This window comes from Melopsittacus undulatus, chromosome 1 (genome assembly GCF_012275295.1).
Source record: "Melopsittacus undulatus isolate bMelUnd1 chromosome 1, bMelUnd1.mat.Z, whole genome shotgun sequence".
NCBI lineage: Eukaryota > Metazoa > Chordata > Aves > Psittaciformes > Psittaculidae > Melopsittacus > Melopsittacus undulatus.
The window spans coordinates 27,761,902-27,772,412 of NC_047527.1; positions in this window are offsets into that span (position 1 = coordinate 27,761,902).

Sequence of the window (10,511 nt, forward strand, 5' to 3'; positions counted from 1 at the left end):
GGGTCCTATAAATTAGAACAGAAGGCAGGTGTAGCTGTTGCTCAACAGTTTGCCATATGCCTGACTTCAAATAAGTAAATACAATTATTAAAAAAGATACTACAGACTTATCTTTAAAAAACCCAAGAATTTCAGAGAATATCTGTGTGCCTTAATATGCATGTTTAATATATATGAATATTAACTTTTTAAATTACAATCCATGTGACTCACATGAAGTGAGATGATAAATGTGGCCACACCATGTGGTAATTCTGCTGGCAATAATATGATCTCTCATTGCTATGTTGATAAGTGTCTGAGAAGAAAATTTATGTCTGTGGTTTGTTATGCCATGCACTACATAGATCACTGTACATGTCAGCACCAGGTAAAAAACAACCAGCCAAACTGAATTATAGTTAAACATTTATTTGGTCTCATTCTTTTCCATCTGGCGATCACATAAATGCTTTTCTACATTGATTTAATTTTTTTTTTTATGATTCAAACAATATATAATCAGCACCATGCATTTGTTACTCCTGCTGTTATCCCTAGCCCTGTCCTCTGGAGCATTTGTGTTTGTATTCTGTCTACTGGTGAACCTTTGCATGTTTCTGTTCCACCCTTAGTAACACTGAACATATGGAAGTCCCTACACATCTCTTAAAAACATATATCTAGTTTCTCTAGATTATTTTCAGAAAGCTCATAAGTTACTTATAGCAAGGGAAGTGTAACAGTATTCCATAAAAAAAGTTAACTACAGTTCAGTTTCCTATACAGCAGATGGAGATTTTCCCATCAGTTTCCCATGCACCATTTTTAGGTACTGGATATTACAGAAACTGTCTAATCCCGTATCCTCATTTTTTGCCTAGGAATAATTTATATGAACATTTGCCTTCCACAGCAGTGTAGATTGGCATTCTACATGCTTGTAGATTGCCCCCATCAGCATTTTCTAAGAAAAGGACACTAATGGGGAAAGAGGTGAAATGGGCCACATCATAGAGCAGGAATATGTAAGAACATACAGAGTGGCGTTATCTAGAGTTAAACACAGTTTAGTCAGGAGTTGAATGTGTGCAGCTCACAACAGTGGAAGCCCAAGTCCTGAGGAGCCCTGAGGTACTTATGGGTGTTCTTCCACTGGTTTACTTTATCTACAGCCTCTGCCCATGGATGAGTCTTTCTGGGGTGCTTTACAAGGAAAGCAAGAAATTAAAACTGAGCAAAACATTTCCTCAAAGATACACTTTATGAAATGCTTAATATACATTTAACAAAAGCTAAGAAATGTTTACAGATGTTGAGGGGAGGAGGGGAAAGAATTAGTGTGTCAGTGATCCCCAATCTTTCTACAGAACCAGCATTGTGCTTCATTTGTCATTGCTTCCTTTAAAAGAGCATGAAGGACTTCCTTTTAGGAAGCATGCAGAGCACAGTGCATATTCTCTCTTTCCTTAGGTGATTATTGCAATGCTCTCACCTGCATTCACTTGAATGGTGTGCTTTCTGAAACTCTAGGCTCCAGTCAAGAATGAAAATCTGATCTGACCTGCCTGCACAGATGTGCTCTGGCACAGCCTGCTTGCAGTAATGCAGAAATGAAAGTTTACCTAAGCTGGTTTGGTTTGATCAACTCCAGATTCTCTCACTATGAAATTCCAGCAGATTGGTGACTCTTCTCACAAGGCAAAGTTTAAGTTTGACAGGTACTGACCTTCAGCTGTAGTCTGAAGGGAATACAGAGTCACATTAGAACAGCTCAAAGGGAAAAAAAAACCAGAAAATGAGGGATGCAAAGAACTGGGATGACAATTCAAGATCAGGAGTGCAAGAAAGGCTATCACTCCTTCACAATCCTTCATATCAACCAATCTGTTAAAATAGGCTTAAGACTATATAAAATAGGCTTAATGTTGCTTACTGAGACTAATAAAAAAATAACCTTTTATAAACTTACAAAATTATCACAAATTCTAATCTAATTCTGTAACTTACCAGTATCCCTATTCTCTGTTACAGGGAGTGCATCTGGCAGTCTTCAGTGCAACATCTGTTGGGAGGCACATAGAATTTATATGCAAACAAAACGGTAACCTTTTTTCAGAATAGTATACCAATTCCTGCATTCTCCCTACCTTTTTGAATGCAGAAGGCTGAAATATATCAGAACTGATATAGTTCTGGCATCGCTGGTACCAAGAAAGTGAATCTGCATTCCCTACTTGGTATGGAAAACCATCATTCAATGCAGTGTACCCCTGAAGAACCTAAAAACAGAACCAGCAGTTCTACCACTGTTTGTGTTACTGTTACAAAGAAACCATTTTAGACAAGTGATCACAGGATAGATATGCTTGAAATTCATTGCACATTCAGAGCTCACCACTGGAGAGTGGAGGAGAAAACCAGAAACCCTGAAACTGGGCTGTGCTCAGGAGGCAGGGGTTGTAGTCCACGGAGAGATCGGGTGCTAATGTCTAGATTTTATGATTCAAATAATGATAAATGCACATCTTACCTAGACATATAAGAACATAAGATCCATTAACTAAGAGCCTGTAGTAGCTTGAAACAAACACAACTGCAATTCTAGTGTGTAAGGAGAGATTATTGGCTATCAGATATTTCTGCTCATATATTTGTTGTTTATACTTAAATACCAAACAAAGCTTGGTCGAATATAGATGTCCAAATACAAAATTTAAATAAAAAGAATTCTGCAGAGCAACTAGAGAGACCTTTATCTCTGAACTGGCAGTTATCCTGGCACCTACAATTTCAACAGTGTGCAAATGAATACACATACCCTAGGCTCAGAATTTTGCTCTGTTTCTTGCTAGACCCAAGAAGAAGCCACATAGAAAACTTTCTTTTCAGCAAACCTATAAAGTGCAGAACAAAACCCTCTCCAAATGTAGATTTTCCCACTGTCCTTTAATAGGATTGCTGGGACACTGTGCGTGTATGAGTCCTTGCAGTTGTCCAGTCAGAGGGCATTCAGACTTAAAACTTTTCCCAGACAAGGCCAATACGCTAACAACTAGGTTCTGGGAGATTCTTTGTTCTCCAAGATTGAAGCTACTGAGTTTTGAAGAAATAATTGAAGTATTCAGAGATCTAGAGAAAAAAGCTAAAAAAAAGGAAGCTCAGTTCCCTCACCAGGATAGTTGGGAATTTCACATGGAAATGAGGAGACCCGTATGCCAGTTCCTAGAGATGACTGCATTCATTATGCTCCATGACTTCTTATCATAAACCAGTCCTTGGGCCAAGCCTTGGCATGGTTATACATGCCTTCTCCTGGGACAAGTTTCTGCTTTGTAATGTACAGAAGGGCCTGCCAAAGGCCATGAAGTATCTTAGTGGCTTTTGCCGTGGGGCTCTACTCTTAGGCTGAATAGTTTCGCAATGCAGGACTAATATCATTGTTAGTCTGAGGGCTACATTACACTTCATAAAGACACTCTGGGAAACTCATCCTGGTCTGGCTGGACAGAGCAAGATACTGGGAGAGACCAAAGTATATGAGGTGAAACCCCTCTGTATCTCTTCATAGGTCTGCCAGAATAAACAAAGTAATGTATGTTGGTTATGTGGCTTGTACGTAGAGCAGACAGACACTTAATCTTCTAGTGAATCACCTTTTTCACACAAAGATCATCGGTGATCCCTAAAAGAACAGCTGCTCAGACACATTCAGCTCTGGCCTCAGAAACCTCCCACACCAATGTCATGACTAAAAAGCTATAAAAGAGCTGGGCTAGGTTGGAGGGTCAAATAGCAGCCTGCAAGCACTTTTAATAGGGGAAAGTGTGACTACCGATATTCATTCCTCTTTCTTAATGGCCTTATGAAGAAGCAAAATAGTTTGGAACAAAATTTTTATGAGAAAGTAAAAAATAGGTGACCTCCACAAATGAATTAATTCCATCACACTTTCATACTGCTGGAGTATGTGGCTCAGCTAAGAATTTACCTTGATTTTGTATTTTTTATTATGAAAAAAATGTATATTGGAAAGTGTCAGTTCTTGAAATGCTGAAACAGAAAGATCTGCCTATTATCTTCTAAAGAATCTCATTATTTTTATGTCATTGCAGGAGAACCAGGCAGGAAAGGGAAAGTGATTTAAAAATCTCTAAGAAAAGGAACATACTAATGTCAAACAAGAATTGCTAACTAAAACAAGCTCACTTGTTGTTATATGCCATTGATTAAATGCATTATCTGACACTTTGTCTTCAGCTCTTATGTACAGAAGTTATATTATCACAATTTGAATTAATGAATTTTAGCACAACAGTAAGCCCACAGACATAATATTTTTACCACCTTGTAAGAGATACAAGCAGTTTTGCAATCATGAAATTTCAGATGGATTGGTTCATATTTTTCTGTGCTTTATAATGTCTATTTTGGTCTTTAGAGTCTAACAAATTAAGTAGTTTTATTTACCAAATAAAAATGCTATTGTGCACATCCATATGTGTCTGTATCTGGTAGCTGGTCCCTCCTGGATGTGTTTGAATCTCTTGTCCAAACTGATAAATGAAGAAGTTGCCTCAAAGGTTTTATTTCCTGCAGATTGCATGGAGTGGTCAAGAAGAAGGGAGAAGGCCCGTGAATGCCCTACTGGGGAAGGACTACAACCTTTCTTGGAGTTCAGGGAGTTCATCTCCCGTGTGGAGGTCACAAAGCTTCAGTGGTTCTGCTGCTCAGCCACCTTCATCTGTTTCAAGGACATGCCAGAGCAATCATTTCCACTGACAACACCCATAGGTCACAGAGGTTCTGAAATGTGTACGTAGTGGATTTTATCCTGATTCCCTGCAAGTTACTCACGAATGACCCAATAGCGTTATCTTTCACCTGAGATGTACAAAAAAATAATCAATACCAAAGCATTAAGGAAGTGTGTGATGGTTGGGTCAGCACTGACAGTGTTTTTGTCTCTTTCTGCTTTTGCATTTATTATTAAATTGGCAAAATAAAGATGTGACACTTTTAACTGTATGTACAGGTACCTACAATATTTTTTTCCTAGGGTATCTGTGCAAGTATCTCTTCAGATACCCTTTCTGAAGCTTATTATAAATTATTTCTGGACTGAGACCTGCTTTATCCACTTAGAGAAGATTATAAGGAATACTCAATATGCATGCCAACTTACTGCAGGAGCTGTCAATTAGCTGGGTGACCAAACTAGTTAATTTAAGTAGAAATTAGATAGCTCAAGAGTTCAGTTACTTTGCAGCCCTTTGCTTGTTTCCTTAAATCCATCAAGGATCTAAATCAGCAAGTTATCCAATAAGACAACTTCCAGAAGAAACATGATAGCAAAGGTCAGAACATTTCAAGCAGGAACAGGACCACCCCTGAAAGGTTTATGAACTTCCAACTAAGTGACCGACCATCCAGTATTTCAGGTCCAGGCACATCATAGTCATTAAAGAAAGCAGAGCTTTCTCAACTAACAGTAATTCTATGCCCTTGTCAGCATTTGAACGGGAAGGAAGGCAGAAATAATTTATAGATGAGATTTGCAATCTGGCTAAATGAACCTGTGATTTGCATGGGGATACAAAAGAAGGCAACTGAACAAAAATCTTGGCCTATTTCTGACTATTAACTTCAAGTTCACATGGGAAAAATGGTCTTTTAACACTCCTCTTTGCTTGGACAAGAGGGCTAGTACCAGTTACTAATAGTAACTCAGGCCTATGACCTAGGCCTCATCCAAGGTACATGTGAATCTTTCCAGTTCCTTCTGTTAAGATACGAGTGTGCACAGCCTATTCATCCAACCAACTAAAAATTCATTGAGGCTTTCAGTGTCTCACACCCTCACTGCTGCAATGTCCTTTCCTCCAGCAATAGCGAACACAACCTTTCCACTGTTTGCTAAGATAGTTTTCTTGTTCTGTCTTTTTGATTGTATCACCACCTCTTTGAATTTCAAATGTTTTCTTTGTCACATTAAACATACACAACTTGCTTTGACTTTCAAAGTTTTCTGTAGCCTTCTTTCTCCTAACCTGTTAGTTGAAATTCAGAATCAAAGTGCCAGTTCTTGTCTCTGATCAGCAAGACTCTATTTCCGTTTTCAAGCAAGCATGAATTTAGGCATCCCTTCATGCCTTAGAGAAGCTCTACAAAAAACACTCAGAAAACTCCTTAAAACTGTCCTTTTCCATGATGCCTTGAAAAGTAAATACAGATAGGCTTATATTTTCTGATTCCATAGCCTAGTCTGATGGCTAACACTGTCCATTTCTTCTTTCATGTCTTCATTGTCCCTCATTTTAAACATACCAGGATTGGTTTGGGGTTTTTTTGTTTGTTTGTTTGTTTGTTTGTTTTTAGAGGAGAAATTACCTTCTTTTTCACTGTGTTTCGATGTAGTTTAACACAATAGCTTTCTGCTCCATGACTGGGTTTTTATACCTAGATTAGCAAGTATTGTGAATCAGTAGGAGCTGATATGGCCAGTGGATTGATGGTAATCAGAAAAATCAACAGAACTTCCCCCCAGAAAACTTTTTATCTGCTTCCTAGTCCATGTCCTAGTTTACGAGATGTATTCACATTGATTGTGTAACTTCCTTCAGCATTCTGATACTTCCAGTGATCACCCATTTTGAGACTAAATGCATCCCTATTTTTGGAAAGCCACAAACCTGATCTAATCATTCACTGAACTGCAATAATGACAAGACCTCCCTGCCATATGCCACAATGCTTGGAATATTGTCTAATGCAAAAAAAGCCTGTGGTTAGAGGTTTCCAAGTGTTTCCAGGAGAGACTCACTGACACGGTTCCACACATCTGCGCTGTCATTCTTTGCATCTTCACATAGAGAAAGACAACACTCTGCCCCACTACTGAAGGAAGAGTCTAAAATGGTTTCTTTGTAACAACAAGTACACTAGCATTAAGAGAAGTAAACCCAGAAAAAAACCCTGAAGTTACCAAACAATGTCTACATACACCTTTCCCCACAGGAATACAAACAAGAATGCAGGTCTAATTAATCATCTAACAAACAAGACTCTCTACTCATTAACACTGCAGTTTGTTGGCTAGAGAGTGGAAAAGGTAATTAATTGCTGTGGTGATCGCAGAAAGTAGCAAAGCTGCTCCAAGCTGATGAGTTTCTTTTGTACTTGGTAAAGGAGGGAAAAGCATTTCCTCTGCTACTTTATTCTAGAAAACAGCCAGATATTGCAGGCAGCCAACCAGAGCCAGGCTTGGTAAAAGCAAGACTAACTACTAGAAAGATGCTTTTTCTCCTATGAGTCTGAAATTAGTTGTAGTTTCAGTCAAAGCAGTATCCCACATTAACAAAAACCAGTAACAGAACGTGTATTTACATAGCACATATGTGCTTTGTATATATGTTGCTATACATATATACATACATACATATGTATAGACAGACAGCAAGCTATAAAAACAGAGGCATAGGACTATTCAATGGGAAAAAGGCTTTGAGGCAAGGGAGTGACACATTATCCAAAACAAGCCAGCCTTCAGCATGTTCCACTAGAGACATGATGAGTCCTCTAATGACCATGACTAGGGATTAGCTGCATGCCCTTCTGTAGGAATGGCTTTTCCCAGCCAACAGACCAGAGAGTTCAGCCCTGGGGAACTGACACATGGCCGGTGGGCATGACATGATGTCTATGCCAATCGTTTCTTGTGATCCCACATATTCCCCCAGGATGCTTTATTACAAGAAGCAGAAAAATGCATGGCAGCCTGAATTCAGCTGTAAGGACTATGCTTCTGATGAAATGATGGAATAGAAAACCTCTCCCGTCAGCAAAACACCACAAAACCCGGAATTTTGGAAGTGAAGTTAGCAAGATATATTTGGCAGCACTGCTTCAGACACTACTGTATCGTTGTTTTAATTTTCAAGAGTCGTTCACTGTGAGGAGAAATTTGAACTGTTGTTTTGTGTTTGTTGGTTTTTTGGTTTTTTTTCCAATTAAATCTGAAAATTCATTTTCCATGGTCTTAACAGCCGTGCACATAATTTTCAAAATACTGTCTTTTTCAATATGAAAGAAGGGGTCTAAAGATCTACCCATTTCTGTATAGATAATTCTAGTGAAATTTCCAAGGTGTAAGTTTGGCTATAGAATAAATGAAATTTATTTTATCAAATGTGGTCCTGATCTAAAGAAGAACTGATCAGTCTAAATTCTTCACAAGATCCATCGCCTGAAAGATTTTTACTAAAATCCCCACTAAAATCCATGTCTACTTTTATATAAAATTTACCTCCTCTTGCCTGCTTCAGAGACCTCTGTAAAGTGACACTGAACTAGTTGATCATTTCCTGCCCAGCTACATACGGGTAACCTAAGGATAGCTACTGTGATTAATGTGATGTTGGGGCTAGAGAAGAGGTTCCCAACGAGCAACCTGGGAAAATGGACTTCCCACATGTTTACCATGGGTATATTTTACTCTGACCAAGTTTAGACAGGCAGATCTTACCTAAAATTGATGGTAATTCCTCTGGTGCTATGGCAGCTGTGATTGTATTCCACACATACTTTCTTGCTCATGTTGAAGACTGCCAATCATGTGGACACACCGGTTCAGCCATCCCTTTAAAGTGCTGCAAGTCTCAGGAAGGCTCACAGCACCACGGAGCTAGGCCAAGTCAAATTATTTTTGGTGTCCATAGCAGATAAAAAGTAACTTGGAGAAGAAGCTGTCAAAAAACTGTGCAATGTGGCTGCATGTCTCATGTCTGCACTTCTGTTTCAGAGGGGCGACTCCTAATTAGTACTAACCAGTCATATCATCAGGCAGTGGTATGTCAAATCAAACGTGGTAGTAAGTCACTGTTTTCTAGCCCACCCGGATGAAAATTTGATGTTTTTCCCCAGGGATCCCTGCTCTCACAGTGCATAGGACTGCAGTGCAGGGTGGAAATGCGCACGTAGAAGTGAGATGTGTGGGATGTCATTACTACAATGACCTGAATTCAGTCATACCAGTGATTAATTTTTTTGTACTTACAGAAAGCTGCAAACTAAAAGTAAAGGGGAACCTCTGTAAAATAACAATGAACACAGCCGGAGAAAAATGAAAATTGCATTAGACATGAAAGCATTGTACATGCTGACTCACAGCACCCCACATTTCCTTCCTTGCTGCCTTCAACATTCTTAATGATTTCCTTATACTTTCAGCTTAAAGCTCAAAGTATAGTGCCCCTGAAGTGTCCCCCCATTCTTTGGCTATTTGTTTTCACTCTACTCCTACACTTTCCAATTTTTTCCAATGCCTGCTGAACCATAGTTTCCTCAATTTGTCATCATTATTTCAGACTGTCCCATCTATACTGGAAGGGGCTGTGTAAAACAACCCCCAAACCACATATTCACATACACCCTCCTGTCTGCAACTGAGTCAACCAAGTCCTGAGCCTAGTTTTGTCTACCATTTACTAATTATAAATACAGGTATTGTGAAGCTAATGGCATGAAAAATCAAATGACAATTCCTTTAAAGAGATTAGTTTGACTTGAAGTTTAAAATTTAATAAACATGGCTCTAGAGGATGAGGCTTACCTCAGCTTCATTTACAGCACCCAGAGAGCTCCTTTGCAAAGTGCAACTGGGAAACCACCATAACACTAAATAAACCTCTTGGATTACATGTTCCAGATTTGCAATATCATAAATTGCAAGGAAGATAAAGTCTGCTGTAAGATATGCAACCTAGCTTAATGAAGCATGCTATAAAAAAAAAACACATACTGGAATTCATGGTAAATTACCCAGAGAAGTAATTTTTGCTTCAGAATTCCTTTTTCTAATCAGGCAACATATATGCAGAGATATGTACTGCAGGATTGACTGGAGAAAAACAAGTAGAAAGGTGTTTTATCATATTGTTTTCTCATATTTTCTCACATCAGAAAATTGGCATTTTCACCTGAAGGCAGGAAGCCCTGGGTATTCTCTCAGAACCCTGCATGGTCAGTGATGGTCTGTGACTTGCATTCCTATTCAGAGTAACATCAGTTACCAGACACAAAATACTTTCTGATGCTGTTTTGGGTATTTACATAGAAGTTTATGAGAAAAATAAATCTTTATGGATTAAGCCCTCCTCTGCTGCACAACTGAGCAGCATGTTCTTATCCCTACGTCTAATACTGTGTTGGGTACTGGTGGTCAAATACAAAGATTTGAAGTCTCCTGGAATAACCCAGCTGGGAAGAAATTACATTTAATAAAGTATTTAAATAAAAATGTATGTTTTCAAACATAGGGACCTGCATAGACTTTATTAGTGTAAGTCATCCATCTGAGTAAGTAGAAAGATGTAAGACAACCTGTGCCAGTCAGCAATATGTGCATGCAACATAAACTGATCTTAACTCATTTGAAACATTTCTCAACATGGCTACAAATGAGGAGTGCAAACATGAACAACACAATGCAATCCACATGGAAATTTGATGGGAAATGCTAACAATGACTAAGT